At 52.3% G+C, this 21,313-nt stretch overlaps 6 pseudogenes; all 6 read right to left on the minus strand.

Moving 5' to 3' along the window:
• Nucleotides 1–867: 867 nt before the first annotated feature.
• LOC126944606 (uncharacterized) lies at nt 868–986 on the minus strand (annotated as a pseudogene).
• A 3,153-nt stretch (nt 987–4,139) lies between these two features.
• On the minus strand, nt 4,140–4,248 carry LOC126945673 (uncharacterized; annotated as a pseudogene).
• Nucleotides 4,249–9,851: 5,603 nt separating this feature from the next.
• LOC126944430 (uncharacterized) lies at nt 9,852–9,970 on the minus strand (annotated as a pseudogene).
• A 4,115-nt stretch (nt 9,971–14,085) lies between these two features.
• LOC126945133 (uncharacterized) lies at nt 14,086–14,205 on the minus strand (annotated as a pseudogene).
• Nucleotides 14,206–15,632: 1,427 nt separating this feature from the next.
• LOC126943970 (uncharacterized) lies at nt 15,633–15,751 on the minus strand (annotated as a pseudogene).
• A 1,441-nt stretch (nt 15,752–17,192) lies between these two features.
• LOC126944014 (uncharacterized) lies at nt 17,193–17,311 on the minus strand (annotated as a pseudogene).
• Between the last annotated feature and the right edge of the window lie 4,002 nt (nt 17,312–21,313).

The raw sequence follows: 21,313 nt of genomic DNA on the forward strand, positions 1-21,313 counted from the left end.
CAGCAGCGCCCGATGAGTGGATTGAATCGCCTGGGCGTTCTGGGAGTGGGAAGGCACCTCGAACCGCAGGTAACCCGTGCCTGTGCCTTTGGGGTCTAGCCCCCTGCCCTCCCAGCCTGGAGCCGGGCTCCTGGCAGGGCGGCAGTGAGGCAGAAGCAGTGGGATGCTGCTCCCCGGTGGTGCTATGGTGGCGGACCCCCAAGAGTAGCTCCCCAGCTGTGGTGGGGGTGTAGGTGGACGATCAAGCAGGGGCAGAGTCAGGGAAGGTTGGGAAGCATGGCGAGAGTATGGGGAAAGGAGTGAGGGGGGAAGCCAAAATAGCCTACAGTAGGCCGGGACTGGTGGATCACGCCTGGAAACCCAGCACTTTGGGAGGCTGAGGCGGGTGTATCACGAGGTCAGGAGATCCAGACCAGCCTGGCTAACATGGTGAAACCCAGTCTCTGCTACAACTACAAATCATGAGCCTGGCGTGGTGGTGGGTGCCTGCAGTTCCAGCTGCTCAGGAGGCTGAGGCAGGAGAATGGGGTGAACCCGGGACTCGGAGCTTGCAGTGAGATGAAATTGCGCCACTGCACTCCAGCCTGGGTGAGAGACCGAGACTCTGTCTGGAAGAAAAAGAGAGTAAGAAAGAAAGACAGAAAGAAAGAAAGAGAAAGACACACAGAAAGAAAGAAAGAAAGAAAGAAAGAAAGAAAGAAAGAAAGAAAGAAAGAAAGAAAGAAAGAAAGAAAGAAAGAAAGAAAGAAAGAAAGAAAGAAAGAAAGAAAGAAAAGAAAGAAGGAAAGAAAGAAAGAATGAGAGAAAGAAAGAAAGAAGAGTGAGAGAAGGCAAGAAAGAAGAGTAGAAAAGAAAGAAAGACAAGAAAGCCTGTAGCACCCAGTATTCCCAGGCTGTCTCCTATCCAAGTACTAACCAGACCCGACCCTGCTTAGCTTCTGAGATCAGACAAGATCAGGCGCCTTCAGGGTGGTATGGCCATAGACGCCAGCAGAGGCCCTTGGCTCTGGGGCATTGGAGGATGGGGGATGGCCCTGCTTTTCCCTGGGATGGCACTAGAGCAGGCAGCCTGATCCCCCACGAGAGGGGCTAAGAGAAACCCAGACATACCCCACCACCACCAGGAGCAAATCCACAGCCCCACACAGACACACCTGGGTGCTCACACATTGGAACCCACACACGGGCACACGCGCACACACACACATGCATACACACAGAAACAGATTGAAGGAGAGCAAGGAAGAGATGGATGGAGAGATTGAAACCAATGGTGGGAGAGAGACATCCATCAAGAGAAACAGGGTAAGGGGAGAGGGAAAGAGGCAGACTGAGATTCAGAGAAAGAGAGAGGGACAGAGAATGAGAGAGAGACAAAGAGATAGAGGGAAGGTGACAGAAATAGCAAGAAGTGCAGGGGAAACCCAGAAGATAGCGAGGGAGGGACAGAGAGAGTGAGAGCAATAGAGCCATGGAGAGGGAGCGCCCTGTTCTGATAGACAATGACCTTTCGAGCAGGCTGGGATAGGGTGGACGGGGCATGGGCTGGGCCAGAACAAGGTGACCAGGCCATCCATGCAAGAGGAGCAATGGAGCACTGAGACTGGTTTTGTCTTTGGTTAATTGCTTGCTTTGGAGGTGGGGTTTATAGACTTCTTCCTTTGTTGGCACCTCCCTGTGCTCCTGGTGCGGTGCGTTGGGCCCCTAGATTTGCAGAGTTCGCCGGTCCATTTTGCAGGAGCCATGGCACCAGTCATCCCCAAGGTGCCTGAGGCCTGAGTCTCTGGCGTGACCTCGGGACTGGAGTTTACAAAAAGTTGGTGGCAATGGAATCTGGGTGCACAGGGACTGTTTTCTTGGAGGCTGGCAAGTAATGTCCTTTCCCCGGATAAAGTGGCCTCTGTGTTCCGGAGAGGAGGTCTTGGCTGGCGTATGTGGCACCCGCTGCCCCTGCCCGCCCCTTCCCCCTGTTTGGAAGGTTGTGGAGGCTCCTGATGAGTTCGTTGAATCACCTAGGCCTTCCGAGAATGGGAAGGCAGCGAGAATGTCAGGGAACCTGCGCCTGCACCTTTATGGACTGGCCCCGTGACCTCCCGGGATGGACCTGGGCTCCTGGCATGGCGGTGGCAAGGCAGAAGTGGTGGGAGGCTGCTGCCCAGCTGTGCTTTGTTGGTGGACCCTCAAGAGAACGTCCCCGGATGCGACGGTTTTGTAGGTGGGCGATAAAGTAGAAGCTGAGTCCAGGGAAGTTGGGAAGCATGGCAACAGTAGGGGGAAGGGAGGAATGGTCGAAGCCACAAAAGACTACAGCAGGCTGGGCTCGGTGGTTCACGGCTGTAACCACAGCACGTTGGGATTCTGGGGAGGGTGGATCACGAGGTCAGGAGATCCAGACCAGCCTGGGTAACACGGTGAAACCCCGTCTCTATTAAAACTACAAAACATGAGCGCGGCGTGGTGGCGGGCACCTGTAGTCCCCACTGCTCGGGTAGCTGAGGCAGGAGAATGGCATGAACCAGGGAGACGGAGCTTGAAGTGAGCTGAGATCATGCTACTGCACTCCACCCTGGGTGATAGAGTGAGACTCCATCTGGAAGAAAAAGAAAGAAAGAGGAAAGAAAGAAAGGAAAGAAAGGAAAGAAAGGAAGAAAGGAAGAAGAAAGAAAGAAAGAAAGAAAGAAAGAAAGAAAGAAAGAAAGAAAGAAAGAAAGAAAGAAAGAAAGAAAGAAAGAAAGAAAGAAAGAAAGAAAGAAAGAAAGAAAGAAAGAAAGAAAAGAAAAGAAAGAGAGAAAGAAAGAAAGAGAAAGAGAGAGAAAGAAAAGGAAATGGGAAAGAAAGAAGAAAGAAAGAGAAAGAAAAGAAAGAAGGAAAGAACAAATAAAGAAAGAAAGAGAGAGACAAAGAAAAGAAAGACAAAGAAAAGAAAGAAAAGAGACAAAGAAAGAAAGAGAAAGACAAAGAGAAAGACAAAAAAGCCCTGGCTCCAGAGCTCCTGAGCTTCCACCACGTCCATCCTGCTCGGAATAGAGAGTGCTCCGAGGCATCAGGGCCCAGGGCTCACGATCCTGGGACCCCCTCCGGTCCTCCGCCCTGTCGCAGAGGTATTCTTTTGGATCCCTGGTGGCTCAGGAGCTCCTGTGAGTCCCCATCTTGCCCCACACACCAAAGCCGTCACAGCTGGCCAAGGGCGAACAGGCGGCACAGTGGCACATGGAATTTTTCTCACAATGCCAACACCCAGGCCTGTGCCTTTGGGGTCTGACCCCTTGCCCTCCCAGGCTGCAGCCAGGCTCCTGGCGGGGTGGCAGCTAGGCAGAAGTGGAGGAATGCTGCTGCCTGATGGCACTTTGGTGGCGCACCGCCAGAGGGAGTTCCCTGGGTGTATCATGGTTGTAGGGGCGCGATAAAGGGGGAGCAGAGTCAGAGGAGGTTGGGAAGCATGGCGATAATAGGGGAAGGGAGAGAGTGGGTAAAGCCACAAAAGCCTACAGCAGGCTGGGCAGGGTGGATCACAAATGTAAGCCCAGAAGTTTAGGGGGCCAAGTTGTGTAGATCACGAAGTCAGGAGATCCAGACCATCCTGGCTAACACGGTGAAACCCCGTCTCTACTAAAATTGCAAAACATGAGCTGGGCGTGGTGGCAGGTGCATGTAGTCCCAGCTGCTCAGGAGGCTGAGGCAGGAGAATGGCGTGAACCTGGGAGGCAGAGCTTGCAGTGAGCTGAGATCCCGCCACTGCACTTCAGCCTGGGTGACAGCGAGACTCTGTGTGGAAGAAAAAGAAGGAAAGAGCCAGAGAGAGAGAGAAAGAAAGAAAGAATGAAAGAAAGAAGAAGAGAGAGAGAGAGAGAAAGAAAGAAAGAAAGAAAGAAAGAAAGAAAGAAAGAAAGAAAGAAAGAAAGAAAGAAAGAAAGAAAGAAAGAAAGAGAGAGAGAGAGAGAGAGAGAGAAAGAAAGAAAGAAAGAAAGAAAGAAAGAAAGAAAGAAAGAAAGAAAGAAAGAAAGAAAGAAAGAGAAAGAGAGAAAGAGAGAAGAAAGAAGGAAAGAAAGAAAAGAAAGAAGAAAGAAAGCAAAAAAGAAGAGAGAGAGCAAGAAAGGAACAAAGGAAGGTGGACAAGAAAGACAGAAAAAAAGCAAAAAAGCCTACAGCACCCGGTATTCCCAGGTGGTCTCCCATCCAAGTACTAACCAGGCCCAACCCTGCTTACCTTCCGAGACAAGGTACGTTCAGGGTGGTATGACCATAGACACAAGCAGAGGCACCTGGCTGCCCCAAGAGCCCCACCCAACCATGCCCGCCAGCTTCCAGCTGGCACCACCAGCCCTGTGCCGCCAGGCTCCAATTGGGACCTCCGAGCTGCTCACTTGAGGCCTTCCCCTGGCTCCTGAGATTCCAAGCTTCCACATCAGGCCCGCTCAGAACTGGGAGTGCTCCGAAGTGTCAGGGCCCAGGGCAAAGGATCCTGGGACCCCATCCCATCCTCAGCCCTGTCACGGAGATATTCTTTTGGATCCCAGCCCACTCAGCAGCTCCTGCGAGACCCCCTCTTGATCCACCAACCCAGAGCCCTCAGTGCTGGCCAAGAGCCAACAGCTGGCAAAGCCGCACTTGGTTTTTTTTTTCACAAAGCCCCCACCACGGTCGCTTTTCCCAACCAAGACCCAGCCGGTGGGCAAGAGGGTGTGGGGGGTTGAGAGTTGGGGGATGGCCTTGCTTTTTCCCAGGCTAGCACTAGAGTCGGCAGCATAATCCCCAGAAAGAGTTGCTGAGAGAAACCCACTCACACCCCACCACCACCAGGAGAAAATCCAAAGCCTCACACACAGACCCACTTGAGCGCTCACGCGCAGGAACCCACACACACGCGTGCAAACACACACAGACACAGACACACAAACACACACACATACACGCACATGCAAACGGCTTGAAGGAGAGCAAGAAAGAGATGGGTGGAGAGATTCAAACCGAGGGAGGGAGAGAGACAGCCATCGAGAGACACAGGGGAAGGGGACAGGGAAAGAGACAGACAGAGAGGCAGAGAAAGAGGGACAGAGAAAGAGTGAGACACAGAGAGACAGAGGGAAGGCAACAGAAGGAGTGTGAGGTGCAGGGACAAACCAAGAAGATAGAGGGCGAGGGAGCTACAGAGCAAGAGCAATAGAACCTTGGAGAGGGAGCGCCCTGCTCCGGTAGGCAGGGCCGTTTTGAGCAGGCCGGCATAGGGTGGCGGGTACATTGGCTGGGCCACAACAGGGTGACCAGGCCGTCTATGCAAGAGGAACAATGGAGCACTGAGATGGGTTTTATCTTGGGTTAATTGCTTGCTTTGGTGGTGGGTTTAGTATGCTCCTTCCATTGTTGGCACCTCCCTGTGTCCCTAGTGTGGTGCGTTGGGCCCCTAGGTTTGCAGAGTGCCCTGTCCATTTGGCAGGAGCCCTGGAACCGGGCGCGCCCACAGTACCCGAGGCCTGGTTCTCTGGCATGTCCTCGGGACTGGAGTTTACACGAAGTTGATGGTAATGGAATCCATGTGCACAGAGACTGTTTTCCTGGTGGCTGGTGAAGCAATGTCTTTCCCCGGGATAAAGCGGCCCCTGCATTCTGGAGCGGAGGTCTTCGCTGGCATGTGTGGCACCCGCTGCCCCTGCCCGTCCCTTCCCCCGGTTTGAAAGATTGCAGTGGCGTCCGATGAGTGCATTGAATCACCTGGGGGTTCTTGGAGCAGGAAGGCAGCGTGAACGGCAGGGCACCTGCATCTGCGCTTTTATGGTCCGGCCCCCTGCCCTCCCGGGATGTAACCGGGCTCCTGGCATGGTGGCAGCAAGGTGGAAGCTGTGGGAAGCTGCTGCCCAGTTGTGCTTTTGTGACGGATCACGAAGAGGACGTCCTTGGCTGCGGCGGGGGTGTAGGCGGGCAATAAAGTGAGAGCAGAATTCGGGGTGGTTGGAAAGCATGGCGACAGTAGGGGGAAAAGAGGGAGGGGGGAGTCACGAAAGACTACAGCAGGCCGTGCGCAGTGGATCACACTTGTAACCACCACACGTTGGGATTCTCAGGAGGGTGGATCATGAGGTCACGAGATCCAGAGCAGTCTGGCTAACAGGGTGAAGCCCCGTCTCTACTAAAACAAAAAAACATGAGCCTGGTGTGGTGATGGGGGCCTGTAGTCCCCACTTCTTCGGAGGCTGAGGCAGGAGAATGGCGTGAACCCAGGAGGCCAAGCTTTTAGTGAGGTGAGATTGCACCACTGCACTCCAGGCTGTGTGACAGAGCCATACTCCATCTGGAAGAAAAAAGAAAGAAAGGAAGAAAGGAAGAAGAAAGAAAGAAAGAAAGAAAGAAAGAAAGAAAGAAAGAAAGAAAGAAAGAAAGAAAGAAAGAAAAAGAAAGAAAGAAAGAAAGAAAAGAAAAGGAAGGAAGGAAGGAAGGAAGGAAGGAAGGAAGGAAGGAAGGAAGGAAGGAAGGAAAGAAAGAAAGAAAGAAAGAAAGAAAGAAAGAAAGAAAGAAAGAAAGAAAGAAAGAAAAAAAGAAAAGAAAGAAAGAAGGAAAGAAAGAAGAAAGAAAGGGAAACAAAGAAACAAACAAAAGAAATAGAGAAAGAGAAAGAAAGAAAGAAAAAGAAGGAGAGAAAGAAGAAAGAATGAAAGAAAGAAAGAAAGAAAGAAAGAAAGAAAGAAAGAAAGAAAGAAAGAAAAAGAAGGTGAGAAAGAAGAAAGAACAAAAGAATAAAAGAACGAAAGAAAGAAAGAGAAAGAAAGAGCTAGAAAGAATGAAAGAAAAGAAAGAAAGGAAGGAAGAAAGGAAGGGCGAAAGAAAGAATTAAACAAAGAGAGAAAGAAAACAAAGAAAGAAGACAAGAAAGAAAAAAGAGAGAAAGAAGAGAGAGAGAAGGGAAGAAAGGAAGAAAGAAATGAAAGAAAGCAAAAAAGCCTTCAGCGGCCGGTATTAACAGGCAGTCTCCCATCCAAGAACTAAACGGCCCAACCCTGCTAAACTTCCAAGAGCAGACAAGATTGGGCGTGCTCAGGGTGGTATGGTTGTAGATGCCAGCAGAGGAGCCTGGTTGCCCCAAGAGCCCGGCCCAGCCACTCCCGCCAGCTTCCAGCCAACACTGCCAGTCCAGGGCTGCTGGGCTTCGATCGGGACCCCCAAGCCGCTCACCTGTGGTTTTCCCCCAGCTCCAGAGCTCCCGACCTTCCACCATATAGAGCCTGCTCAGAACAGGGAGTGCTCCGAGGCATCAGGGCCCAGGGACCCTGATCCTGGGATGCCGCCCAGTCCTCCACCCTGTCGCATAGGTATTCTTTGGGATCCATGGTCGCTCAGGAGCTCCTGCGTGGCCCCCTCTTGCCCCTCCTAGTCAGAGCTGTCAGGGCTGGCCAAGGGGGAACAGCTGGCCCAGCGGCACGTGGACTTTTTCTCACAACACCGCCACCACGGTCGCACTTCCCCAACAAGTCCTGGACGGTGGGCAAGACAGCGTTGGGGGTTGGCGGTTGCAGTATGGCCCTGCTTGGCCCCAGGCTGGCACTCCAGCCAGCAGCCTGATCCCAGGCGAGAGCGGCTGAGAGAAATGCAGACACACCCCATCGCCACCAGTAGGAAATCCACAGCCCCACACACAAACACACCCAGGTGCTCGAGTGCAAGAACACACAAATGGGCGTGTGCACTCAGACACATACACACACACAAACACATACAAAAATGCATGCTCACACAAACGTCTTTAGGGAGAGCAAGGAAGACATGGATGGAGAGATTGAAACCGAGGGAGGGAGTGAGACAGCGATTGAGAGAGACAGGGGAGTGGGAGAGGGAAAGAGACAGACAGAGAATCAGAGAAAGAGAGATTGACAGGGAAAGAGAGAGAGACAGAGAGACAGAGGGAAAGCGACAGAAGGAGCGCAAGGTGCAGGGGCAAACACAGAAGAGAGGGGGGAGGAAGCTAGAGAGCAAGAGCGATAGAGCCTTGGAGTGGAAGTGCCATGCTCTGTTAGCCAGGGCCCTTTTGAGCAGGCCGGGATAGGGTGGAGGGGGATTGGGCTGAGCCAGAACAGGGTGGCCAGGTCGTCTATGTGAGAGGAGTAATGGAGCACTGAGACCAATTTTGTCTTGGATTAATTGCTTGCTTTGGAGGTGGGTTTCATAGTCTCCTTCTTTTGTTGGCACCTCCCTGAGCTCTTGGCATGGTGCAGAGGGCCCCATGATTTGCAGAGTGCCCCCGCCCATTTGGAGAGAGCCATGGCACCGGGTGTGCCCAGGGGCCTGAAGCCTGGGTCTCTGGCGAGTCCTCAGGACTTTAGTTTAAACGAGCTTGTTGGCAATGGGAATCGGGTGAACAGGGACTGTTCTCCTGGTGACTGACGTAGCAATGTCCTTCCCCCGGATAAAGCAGGCCCTGCATTCTGGAGCAGAGGTCTTGGCTGGCGTGTGTGGCACCCGCTACTTCTGCCGGCCCCTTTAAATGGTTTGGACAGTTGTAGTGGGGTCCAATGAGTGGATTGAATCACCTGCGCATTCCAGGAGTGGGAAGGCATTGCCAACAGCAGGGAACCCGCATCCGCGCCTTTGAGGTCCAGCCCACTGCCCTCACGGGCTGGAGCCGGGCTTCTGGTGGAGCGGCAGCGAGGTGGAAGAGGTGGGGTCCTGCAGCTCGGTGGTGCTTTGGTGACGGACCCCCAGGAGGAGGTAACAGGCTGTGGCGGGTTGTAGGCAGGCAATAAAGGGGAAGCAAAGTCAGGGGAAGTTGGGAAGCATGTTGACAGTAGGGGGAAGGGAGGGAGGGGGGAAGTCACAAAAGCCTGCTGTAGCAGGCCAGGCACGGTGGATCACATCTGTAATCTCAGCACTTTTGGAGACCGATTTGGGTGGATTACGAGGTCAGGAGATCCAGACTAGCATGGCTAACATGGTGAAACCCCGTCTGTACTAAAACTACAAAGCATGAGCTGGGTATGGTGGCGAGTGCCTGTAGTCCTAGCTGCTTGGGAAATGGAGGCAGCAGAAAGGCGAGAACCCAGGACTCAGAGCTTGCATTGAGCCGAGATCACACCACTGCACTCTTACCTGGGTGACAGAGCGAGACACTGTCTGGAAGAAAAGGAAAGAAAGAAAGAAAGAAAGAAAGAAAGAAAGAAAGAAAGAAAGAAAGAAAGAAAGAAAGAAAGAAAGAAAGAAAGAAAAAGAAAAAGAAAGAAAGAAAGAAAGAAAGAAAAGAAAGAAAGAAGAGAGAGAGAGAGAGAGAGAGAAAGAAAGAAAGAAAGAGGGAGGGAGGGAGGAAGGGAGAAAGGGAGGGAAGGAAAGAAAGAAAGAAAGAAAGAAAGAAAGAAAGAAAGAAAGAAAGAAAGAAAGAAAGAAAGAAAGAAAGAAAGAAAAGAAAGAAGAGAGAGAGAGAGAGAGAGAGAGAGAGAGAGAAAGAAAGAAAGAAAGAAAGAAAGAAAGAAAGAAAGAAAGAAAGAAAGAAAGAAAGAAAGAAAGAAAGAAAGAAAGAGGGAGGGAGGGAGGAAGGGAGGAAGGGAGGGAAAGAAAGAAAGAGGGAGGGAGGGAGGAAGGGAGGGAAGGAAAGAAAGAAAGAAAGAGGGAGGGAGGGAGGGAAGGAAAGAAAGAAAGAAAGAGAGAAAGGAAGGAAGGAAGGAACAAAGAAAGAAAAACAAAGAAAGAGAGAGAAAGAAAAGAAAGAAAGAAGGAAGGAAAGAAAGAAAGAGAAAGAAAACAGGAAAGAAAGAGGAAACAAAGAAGGAAAGATAGAGAGAAAGAAAGATAAGAAAGAAAAAGCAAGAAGGGAGAGAGAGAGAAGGAAAGAAAGGAAGGTAGAAAGGAAAGAAAGACAAGAAAGAAAGCAAAAAACCCTACAGCACCCGGTATTCCCACGCGGTCTGCTATCCAAGTACTAACCAGTCCCAACCCTGCTTAGCTTCCAAGATCAGATGAGATCGGGCGCGTTCAGGGTGGTATGGCCATAGACGTGGGCAGAGGCCCCTGGGTGCCCCAAGAGCCCAGCGCAGCCATGCCCACCTGCTTCCAGCTGGCACCACCAGCCTGGGGCCGCTGGGCTCGGATCGGGACCCCTGGGCCGCTCACTTTCAGACTTATCCCACTCCTGAGCTGCTGAGCTTCCACCACGTCTGGCCCGCTCAGAACATTGAGTGCTCTGAGGCATCAGGGCCCAAGGCCCACGATCCTGGGACCCCGTCCGGTCCTCCACCCTGTTGCGGAGGTATTCTTTTGGATCCCTGGCCGCTCTGGAGCTCCTGCAAGGCCCCCTCTTGCTCCACCCACCCAGAGCCGACTAAGCTGGCAAAGGACGAACATCCAGACAAGCCACACTGAGCTCTTTTCTCACAATGACCTCAACATGGTGGCTTGGCCTAACCAAGACCCGGCCAGTGGGCAAGATGATGTGGGGGGTGGGGGTTTGGGAGATAGCCCTGCTTTGCCCGGAGCTGACACTAGAGCCGGCAGCTTGATCCCCAGAGAGAGGGGTTCGGATAAACGCAGACACACCCCACTGCCACCAGGAGCAAATCCACAGCAACGAAGAAAGCAAGCAAGACAGACAGAAAGAGAGGAAGGAAGGAAGGAAGGAAGGAAGGAAGGAAGGAAGGAAGGAAGGAAGGAAGGAAGGAAGGAAGGAAGGGAGAGACAGAAAGAGAGATAGAAAGAAAAAGAAAGAAAGAAAGAAAGAAAGAAAGAAAGAAAGAAAGAAAGAAAGAAAGAAAGAAAGAAAGAAAGAAAGAAAGAAAGAAAGAGAGAGAAAGAAAGAGAGAGAGAAAAAAAGAGAGAAAGATAGAAAGAAAGAAAGAAAAGAAAGAAAGAAGGAAAGAAAGAAGAAACAAAGAGAGAAAGAAAGAAGGAAAGAAGAAAGAAAGAAAGAAAAGAAAGAAAGAAAGAACAAAAGAGAGAAAGGAAGGAAGGAAGAAAGAAAGAGAAAAGAAAGAAAGAAGAGAGAGAAGGGAAGAAAGGAAGGTAGAAAAGAAAGAAAGACAAGAAAGGAAGCAAAAAAGACTTCAGAAACCGGTATTGCCAGGCGGCCTCCCATCCACATACTAACCAGGCCCGACCCTGCTTAGCTTCCAAGATCAGAGGAGTTCAAGTGCATTCAAGTTGGTGTGGCCATGGATGCCAGCAGAGGCGCCTGGCTGCAACAAGAGCCCAGCCCAGCCATGCCCGCCTGCTTGTAGCCGGCACCGCCTGCCCGGGGCCACCGGGATCATATCAGCACAGCAGAGCTGCTCGACCATGGCCTTCCCATGGCTTCCAAGCTGCCAAGCTTCCAACATGTAGGTCCCGCTCAGAACAGGGAGTGTTACGAGGCTTCAGGACCCAGGGCCCATGATCCTGGGACCCCGTCTGATCCTACAACCTGTGGCAGAGATATTCTAGATCCCTGAAAGTTTAGTAGCTCCTGCGAGGCCCCCTCTTGCTCCACCCACGCAGAGCCATCAGGGCTGGCGAAGGATGAACAGCCGGCCCAGCCTCTCATGGCCTTTTTCTCACACCGCCCCCAACACGGTTGCTTGTCCCAACCAAGACCCAGCCGGTGAGCAAGAGAGCATGGGTGGTTGGGGGTTGGGATGGCCCTACTTTGCCCCAGGCTGGCACTAGAGCCCGCAGCCTGGTCCCCAGCGAGAGGGGCTGAGAGAAACCCAGACACACCCCACCACTACCAGGAGCAAATCCACAGGCCCACACACAGACATATCCAGGTGCTCGCACACAGGAACTCACTCACGTGCGAGCACACACGCAGACACACACACATACACATACATGCACACACAAACGGCTTGAAGGAGAGCAAGGAAGAGATTGATGGAGAGATTGAAACCGATGATGGGAGAGAGACATCCATCAAGAGAAACAGGGGAAGGGGAGAGGGAAAGAGACAGACTGAGATTCAGAGAAAGAGAGAGGGACAGAGAAAGAGAGAGAGACAGAGAGAGACAGAGGGAAGGCCACAGAAGTAGCTTGAGGTGGAAGTTGACAGAAATAGCGGGAGGTGCAGGGGAAACCCAGAAGACAGAGGGGGAGGGAGATAGAGAGCGAGAGAGATAGAGCCATGGAGAGGGACCACCCTGCTCCGGTAGGCAGGGCCCTTTTGAGCAGGCCGGGATAGGGTGGAGGGAGCATGGGTTGAGATAAACAGGGTGACCAGGCCATTGATGCAAGAGGAGCAATGGAGCTCTGAGACGGGTTTTGTCTTGGGTTAATTGCTTGTTTGGAGTTGGGTTTCTAGACTCCTTCCTTTGTTGGCACCTTCCTGTGCTCCTAGTGTGGTGCATTGGGCCCCTAGAATTTCACAGTGCACCTGTCCATTTGGCAGGAGGTGTTGCACCAGGCGTGCCCACAGTGCCCGAGGCCTGGGTCTCTGGCATGTCCTCCGGACTGGAGTTTACACAAAGTTGGTGGCAATGGAATCTGGGTGCACAGGGAGTGTTTTCCTGGTGACTGGCAAAGCAATGTCCTTCTCCCAGATAAAGCAGCCCCTGAGTCCTGGACCGGAGGTCTTGGCTGGTGTGTGTGGCTCCCGCTGCCCCTACCTGCCCTTCCCAATGTTTGCAAGGTTGTAGTGGTGCTCGATGAGTGCGTTAAATCACCTGGGCATTCCAGGAGTGGGAAGGCAGCGTGCACAGCAGGGAACCTGTGCCTGTGCCTTCGTGGTCTGGCCACCTGACCTCCCACGATGGACCCAGACTCCTGGCATGGCGGCAGCGAGGAGTAAGCGGTGGGAGGCTGCAGCCCAGTTGTGCTTTCGTGGCGGACACCCAAGAGGACGTCCCCAGCTACAGCGGGGTTGTAGGCTTACAGTAAAGTGGGAGCAGAGTCCAGGAAGGTTGGGAAGCATGGTGACAGTAGGGGGAAGGGAGGGAGGGGGGAAACCACAAAAGACTACAGCAGGCCAGGCGCAGTGAATCTCGCCTGTAACCACAGCACGTTGAGATTCAGAGGAGGGTGGATCACGAATTCAGGAGATCCAGACCACCCTGGCAAAAATGGTGAAAACCCGTCTCTACTAAAATTACAAAACATGAGCCCGATGTGTCAGTGGGTGCCTGTAGTCCCCCCTGCTCGGGAGGCTGAGGCAGGAAAATGGCGTGAATGTGCAAGGCGGAGCTTCCCATGAGCCAAGATAGCAGCACTGCACTCCACCCTAGGTGTCAGAGTGAGACATTGTCTGGAAGAAAAAGAAAGAAGGAAAGAAAGAAAGAAAGAAAGAAAGAAAGAAAGAAAGAAAGAAAGAAAGAAAGAAAGAAAGAAAGAAAGAAAGAAAGAAAGAAAGAAAGAAAGAAAGAAAGAAAGAAAGAAAGAAAGAAGGAAGGAAGGAAGGAAGGAAGGAAGGAAGGAAGGAAGGAAGGAAGGAAGGAAGGAAGGAAGGAAGGAAGGAAAGAAAGAAAGAAAGAAAGAGAGAAAGAAGGAAAGAAAGAAAGGATGAAGGAAGGAAAGAAAGAAGAAAGAAAGATAGAAGGAAAGAAAGAAAGAGAGAAAGAAAAAGAAAGAGAAAAAAAGAAAAAATAGAGAAAGAATAAATAAAGAGAGAGAGAAAAGAAAGAAGGAAAGAAAGTAGAAAGAGAGAAGGAAAGACAGAAAGGAAAGAAAGAAAGATGGAAAGAAACAAAGAAAGAAAGAAAGAGAGAGAAAAAAGAAAGAAAAGAAAGAAGGAAAGATAAAAGAAAGAGAAAGAAGCAAAGAAAGGAAAGAAAAAAGAAAGAAAGAAGAAAGAGAGAAAGAAAAGAAAGAGAGAGAACAGAAAGAACGAATTAGAGAAAAAATAAATAAAGAAAGAAAGAAAGGAAAGAAAGTAGAAAGAGAGAAAGATAGAAAAGAAAGAAAGAAAGATGGAAAGAAAGATAGAAAGAAAGAGAGAGAAAAAAAGAAAGAAAAAGAACAAAGAAGGAAAGATAGAAGAAAGAGAGAAAGAAAGAAAGAAAGAAAGAAAGAAAGAAAGAAAGAAAGAAAGAAAGAAAGAAAGAAAGAAAGAAAGAAAGAGAAAGAAAGAAAGAAGGAAAGAAAAAAGAAAGAAGAGAGAGAGAGAACAGAAGAATGGAATGTAGAAAAGAAAAACAAGAAAGAAAGCAAAAAAGACCACAGGACCCGGTATTCTATGGTGGTCTCCCATCCAAGTACTAACCAGGACCTACCCTGCTTAGCTTCGAGAGATCAAATGAGATCAGGTGCGTTCAGGGAGGTATGGCCATAGACGCCAGCAGAGGCACCTTGCTACCACAAGAACCCGGCATAGCCATGCCCGCCAGCTTCCAGCAGGCACCGCCAGCCCTGGGCCTCTGGGCTCATATCGGGAACCCCAAGCCCCTCGCCCGAGGCCTTCCCCCGGCTCCCGAGCTGCCGTGCTTCAACCACAATGGGCCCGCTCGAAACAGGGAGTGTTCCTAGGCATCAGGGCCCAGGGTCCACATTCCTGGGAACCCGTCCAGTCCTCTGTCCTGTCGGGGAGGTATTCTTCTGGATCACTGGCAACTCAGGAGATCCTGCGAGGCCCCCTCTTACCCCACCCAGCCAGAGCCATCAGGGCTGGCCATGGGCAAACAGGTGGCCCAGCAGCACGTGGCCTTTTTCTCAAAACACCAACACCGAGGCCTACGCCTTTGCAGTCCTGCCACCTGCCCTCCCAGTCTGAAGCCGGGCTCCTGGCAGAGTGGAGGCTGGCAGAAGCAGTTGAATGCTGCTGCCCGGTGGTGCTTTGGTGGTGCACCCCTAAAAGGAGGTCCCCGATTGTGGCAGGGGTGTAGGGGTGCGATAAAGGGGGAGAAGAGTCAGGGGAGTGTGGGAAGAATGGCAACAGTAGCAGGAAGTAAGGGACGGGGGAAGCAAAAAAGCCTACAGCTGGCCAGGTGCGTTGGTCCACGCCTGTAATACCAGCACTTTGGGGGGCTGAGTCAAGTGGATCACGAGGTCAGGAGATCCAGACCAGCCTGGCTTACACAGTGAAACCCCATCTCTAGTAAAAGTACAAAACATGAGCCAGGCACGGTGGTGGGCACGTGTAGTCCCAGCTGCTCGGGATGCTGAGGCAGGAGCATGGTGTGAACCCGGGAGGCGGAGCTTGCAGTGAGCTGAGATTGTGCCACTAGAGTCCAGCCTAGGTGACAGAGCAAGACTCCGTTTGGAAGAGAGAAAGAAAGAAAGAAAGAAAGAAAGAAAGAAAGAAAGAAAGAAAGAAAGAAAGAAAGAAAGAAAGAAAGAAAGAAAGAAAGAAAGAAAAGAAAGAAAGAAAGAAAGAAAGAGAGAAAGAGAGAAAAGAGAGAAAGAGAGAAAAGAAAGAGAAAGAGAGAAAGAGAGAAAAGAGAAAGAGAGAGAGAGAGAGAGAGAGAGAGAGAGAGAGAGAGAGAGAGAGAGAAAGAGAGAAAGAGAGAAAGAGAGAGAGAGAGAGAGAAAGAGAGAAAGAGAGAAAGAGAGAAAGAGAGAGGGAGGATGGGAGGGAAAGAAAGAAAGAAAGAAAGAAAGAAAGAAAGAAAGAAAGAAAGAAAGAAAGAAAGAAAGAAAGAAAGAAAGAAAGAAAGAAAGAAAGAAAGAAAGAAAGAGAAAGAAAGAAAAGAAATAAAGAAAAAAGAGAGAGAGAAAGAAAGAAAGAAAAGAAAGAAAGAAGGAAAGAAAGAAGAAAGAAAGAAAGCCCACAGCACCCAGTATTCCCAGGCAGTCTCCCATCCAAGTACTAACCAGGTCCGACCCTGCTTCTCTTCTGAGATCAGACGAGATCTCGCTGGTCCAGGATGGTATGACCTTAGACACCGGCAAACGCGCCTGGCTGCCACAAGAGCCCCGCCCAGCCATGCCCAGTGGCATCCAGGTGGCACAGCCAGCACGGGGCCTCCAGGCTCGTATCAGGATCCCCGAGCCACTTGCCCACAGCCTTCCCCTGGATCCCGAGCTGCCGAACTTCCACCACGTCTGGCCAACTCGGAACAGGGAGTGCTCTCAGGTGCCAGGGCCCAGGGCCAATGATCCTGGGAACCTGTCCGGTCCTCCGCCCTGTCGCGGACGTATTCTTTTGAATCCTTGGGGGCTCAGGAGCTCCTGTGAGGCCCCCTCTTGCCCCACCCAGCCAGAGCCATCAGGGCTGCCCAAGGGCGAACAGGCGGCCCAGTGGCGTGGCCTTTTTCTCACAATGAGAACAACTGGGCCTGCACCTCTGGGATCCGGCCCCCTGCCCTCCCAGCCTGGAGCCAGGCTCCTGGTGGGGCGGCGAATAGGCAGAAGCAGTGGAATGCTGCTGCCCAGTAGTGCTTTGGTGGCGCACCCTCAGAAGGCATTCCCTGGGTGCATAGGGGGTGTAGGGATGCAATAAAGGGGGAGCAAAGTCGCGGAATTTGGGAAGCATGGTGATAGTAGGGGGAAGGGAGTGAAGGCGAAAGCCAAAATAGCCTGCAGCAGGCCACGACTGGTGGATCACACCTGTAATCCCAGCACTTTGGGAGGCCGAGACGTGTGGATCATGAGGTCAGGAGATCCAGACCAGCCTGGCTTACACGGTGAAACCCCATCTCTACTCAAACTACAAAACACGAGCCAGGTGTGATGGCAGGCCCCTGTAGTCCCAGCTGCTTGAGAGGCTGAGGCAGGAGAATGGCGTGAACATGGGAGGCGGAGCTTGCAGCAAGCTGAGATCGTGCCACTGCCCTCCAGCCTGGGTGGCAGAGTGGGAGTCCGTTTGGAAGAAAAAAGAAAGAAAGAAAGAAAGAAAGAAAAAGAAAGAAAGAAAGAAAGAAAGAAAGAAAGAAAGAAAGAAAGAAAGAAAGAAAGAAAGAAAGAGAAAAGAAAGAAAGAAAGAAAGAAAGAAAGAAAGAAAGAAAGAAAGAAAGAAGAAAGAAAGAAAGAAAGAAAGGAGGGAAGGAAGGAAGGAAGGAATGACAGAAGGAAGGAAGGACGAAATAAAGAAAGAGAGAGAAAGACAGAAAAGAAAGAAAGAAGGAAAGAAAGAAGAAGGAAAAAAGAGAGAAAGAAAAAAGAAAGAAAAATAGAAGGAAGGAAAGAAAGAAGGAAAGAAACAAAGAAAGAAAGAAAAGAAAGAAGAAAGAAAGAAAGAAAGAGAAAAGAAAAGAAAGAAGGGAAGAAAGAAGAAAGAAAGGTAAAAGAGAGAAAGGAAAGAAAGAAAGATAGAAAGAAGAGAGGGAGAGACAGAAGGGAAGAAAGGAAGGTAGAAAAGAAAGAAAGACATGAAAGAGAAAAAAAACCTATAGCGACTGGTATTTCCAGGCGGTCTCCCATCCAAGTACCAAATGGGCCCCAACCTGCTAAGCTTCCGAGATCAGACGAGATCAGGCGCATTCAGGGTGGTATGGCTGCAGATGCTGGCAGAGGTGCATGGCTGCCACAAGAGCCCGGCCCAGCCATGCCAGCTGGCTTCCAATGGGCACCGCCAGCCCAGTGCTGCAGGGCTCGGATCAGGACCCCCAAGTCGCTCACCCTCAACATTCCCCCAGCTCCCGAGCAGAAGTGAGGTAGAAGCGGTGGGATGCTGCTTCCTGGTGGTGCTTTGGTGGCAGACCTCAAGGTGTTCCCCAGCTGTGGTGTTCCCCAGCCGAGCCTCCACCACGTTGGGCCCACTTGGAACAGGGAGTGCTCCTAGGTGTCAGGGCCCAGGGCCCACGATCCTAGGACCGCATCCAGCCCTCCGCCCTGTGACGGAGGTATTCTTTTGGATCTTTTGCCGCTCTGGAGCTCCTGTGAGGCCCCCTCTTCCCCACCCTCCCAGAGCCATCACTGCTGGCCAAGGGCGAACAGCCAGCCCAGCCACACGTGGCTGTCCCCATCACGGTCGCTTGTCCTGACCAAGAGCCAGCAGTGGAGCAAGACAGTGTGGGGCATTGGAAGTTGGGGGATGGCCCTGTTTGTCCCGGGATGGCACTAGAGCCAGGAGGCTGATCCCCGGCGAGAGGGGCTGAGAGAAACCCAGACACACCCCACCACCACGAACAAATCCACAGCCCCACACACAGACACGCCTGGGCACTCACGCGTTGGAAACCACACACGGGTGCCTGCACACACACAAACACACATACACACACACACACATGCACTCACACACAAACAGCTTGAAGGAGAGCAAGGAAGAGATGAATGGAGAGATTGAAAAGGAGGAAGGGAGAGAGACAGCGATCGAGAGACACAGGGGAGGGGGAGAGGGAAAGAGACAGACAGAGAGGCAGAGAAAGAGAGACAGAGAGACAGAGGGAAGGCCACAAAAGTAGCACGAGGTGCAGGGGAAAACCCAGAAGACAGAGGGGGAGGGAGCTAGAGAGCGAGAGCTATAGAGCCATGGAGAGGGAGCGCCCCGCTCCTGTAGGCAGCGGATAGGGTGGAGGTGGCATGGGCTGCGCCAGAACAGGGTGACCAGGCCATCCATGCAAGAGGAGCAATGGAGCTCTGAGACGGGTTTTGTCTTGGGTTTATTGCTTGCTTTGGAGGTGAGTTGCATAGTCTCCTTCCTTTGTTGGCACCTCCTTGTGCTCTTTTTTCTGGTGCTGTGAGCCCCTTGATTTGCAGAGTGTGCCCGCCCGTTTTGCAGGAGCCGTGGCAATGGGCATGCCCATGGAGCCTGAGGCCTGGGTCTCTGGCATGTCCTCTGAACTGGAGTTTACATGAAGTTGGTGGCAATGGGAGTCTGGGTGCACAGGGACTGTTTTCCTGGTGGCTGGCAAAGCAATGTCCTTCCCTCAGATAAAGCAGCCCCTGTGTTCTGGAGCGGAGATTTTGGCTGGTGTGTGTGGCACCCACTGCCCCTGCCCACCCCTTCCCCTGGTTTGGAAGGTTGTGGTGGCACCCGATGAATGGACTGAACTGCCTGGGAGTTCCAGGAGAGGAAAGGCATCGTGAACGGAATGGAACCCATGCCTGCACATTTGGGGTCCTGCCCCCTTCCACGCCCCGAGCTGGAGACGGTCTCCTGGTGTGGCGGCCACAACATGGAAGCACTGGGATGCTGCTGCCCAGTGGTGCTTTGGTGGTGGACCCCCAGAAGGAGGCCCCCAGCTGCAGTGGGAGTGTAGGCAGGCGATAAAGGGGGAGCAGGCTCAGGGGAGTTTGGAAAGCATGGTGACAGTAGGCGAAGGGAGGTAGGGGAGAAGCCACAAAAGCCTACAGCAGGCTGTGTGCATTGGACCACACCTGTAATCCCAGCACTTTGGGAGGCTGAGGCAGGTGGATCATGAGGTCAGGAGATCCAGATCAGCCAGGCTGACACGGTGAAACCCTGTCTCTACTAAAACTAGAAACTATGAGCCAGGCATGTTGGCGGACGCCTGCAGTCCCAGCAACTTGGGAGGCTGAGGCAGGAGAATGGCATGAATCAGGGAGGTGGAGCTTGAAGTGAGCCGAGATCGTATCACTGCACTGCAGCCTTGGTGACAGAGTGAGATTCCATCTCAAAGAGAAAGAAGGAAGGAAGGAAGGAAGGAAGGAAGGAAGGAAGGAAGGAAGGAAGGAAGGAAGGAAGGAAGGAAGGAAGGAAGGAGGGAGGGAGGGAGGGAGGGAGGGAGGGAGGGAGAGGAGGGAGGGAGGGAGGGAGGGAGGGAGGGAGGGAAGGAAGGAAGGGAGGAACGAAAGAAAGAAAGAAAAGAGAGAGTGAGAGAAGGGAAGTAAGGAAGGTAGAGAAGAAAGAAAACATGAAAGAGAGCAAAAAGCCTGCAGCACTCGGTATTCCCTGATGGTCTTCCATCCAAATACGAACCAGGCCTGAACCTGCCTCGCTTCCGAGATCAGACAAGATCAGGTGCGTTCAGGCTGACATGGCCATAGACGCCGGCAGAGGCCCCTGGCTGCCCCAGGAGCCCGTATCAGCCATGCCCACCGGCTTCCTGCCGGAACTGCCAGACTGGGGTCGCTGGGCTCGGATCAGGGACCCCTGAGTCGCTTGCCAGTGGCCTTCACCCACCTCCCAAGCTCCGAGCAACAAAAAGAGCCTGCTCAGAATATGCATGGTCTGAGGTGTCAGAGCCCAGGTCCCATGATCCTGGGACCCCATCTGGTCTTCCGCCAATTCACATAGGTATCCATTTGGATCCACTCAGGAGCTCCTGTGAGGCCCCCTCTTGCCCCACCAACCCAAAGCCGTCAAGGCTGGCCAATGGTGAAGAGCTGACCCAGGAGTACGAGGCATTTTTCTCACAACGCCCCCACCATGGTTGCTTGTCCCAAAGAAGACCAGTCTGGTGCACAAGAAGGCATGGGACTGGGTGGTTGGAGGATGGCCCTGCTTTGCCCCAGGCTGGCACTATAGCCAGCAGGCTGATCCCCTGCAAGAGGGGCTGAGAGAAACCCAGACACACCCCACCACCACCAGGAGCAAATCCACAACCCCATACACAGATGCAGCAGGGCACTCTTGCACGGGAACACACACAGGCGTTCCCATGCACACAGACACACACACACACACACACACACACGGACGCCCACACAAATGGCTTGAAAGAGAGCAAGGAAGAGACGGATGGAGAGATTGAAAACGAGTGAGGGAGAGAGATAGCGATTCAGAGAGACAGGGGAGATGGAGAGGGAAAGAGACAGACAGAGAGGCTGAGAAAGAGAAAGGGACAGAGAGAGAGACAGACAGAGGGAAGGCGACAGAAGTAGCACGAGGTGCAGGGGCAAACCCAGAAGAGAGAGCATGAGGGAGCTAGAGACCCAGAGTGATAGAGCTTTGGAGAGAGAGCTCCCTGCTCCAGTAGGCAGGGCCCTTTTGAGCAGGCCGGGATAGGGTGGAGGGGGCTTGGGCTGGACCAGAACAGGGTGGCCAGGCTGTCCATGTGAGAGGAGAAATGGAACGGTGACATGGGTTTTGTGTTGGATTAATTGCTTGCTTTGGAAGTGGGTTTCGTAGGCTCCTTCCTTTCTTGGCACTTCTATCTGCTCTTGGTGCTGTTCGGTGCGCCCCTTGATTGGCAGACAGTGCCTGCCCAATTGGCAGGAGCCATGGCACCAGGCGTGCCCATGGGGCCCGAGACCTGGGTCTGTGGATTGTCTTCAGGACTGGAGTTACACAAAGATGGTGGCAATGGGAATCCAGGTGCACAGGGACTGTTTTCCTGGTGGTTGTTGAAGCAATGTCCTCCCCCGAAAAAAGCAGCCCCTGCATTCTGGAGCAGAGGTCTTGGCTGGCGTGTGTGGCATCCTCTGCCCCTGCCCACCCCTTCCCCTGGTTTGGAAGGTTGCAGCGGTGCCCGATGAGTGGATTGAATCGCCTGGTCATTCCCGGAGTAGGAAGGCACCACAAATGGCAGGGAACCCGCAACTGCACCTTTGGGGTCCAGCCCCCTGCCCTCCCGGAGTGGAACCAGGCTCCTGGCTG

This window comes from Macaca thibetana, chromosome 1 (assembly GCF_024542745.1).
Source record: "Macaca thibetana thibetana isolate TM-01 chromosome 1, ASM2454274v1, whole genome shotgun sequence".
Lineage (NCBI taxonomy): Eukaryota > Metazoa > Chordata > Mammalia > Primates > Cercopithecidae > Macaca > Macaca thibetana.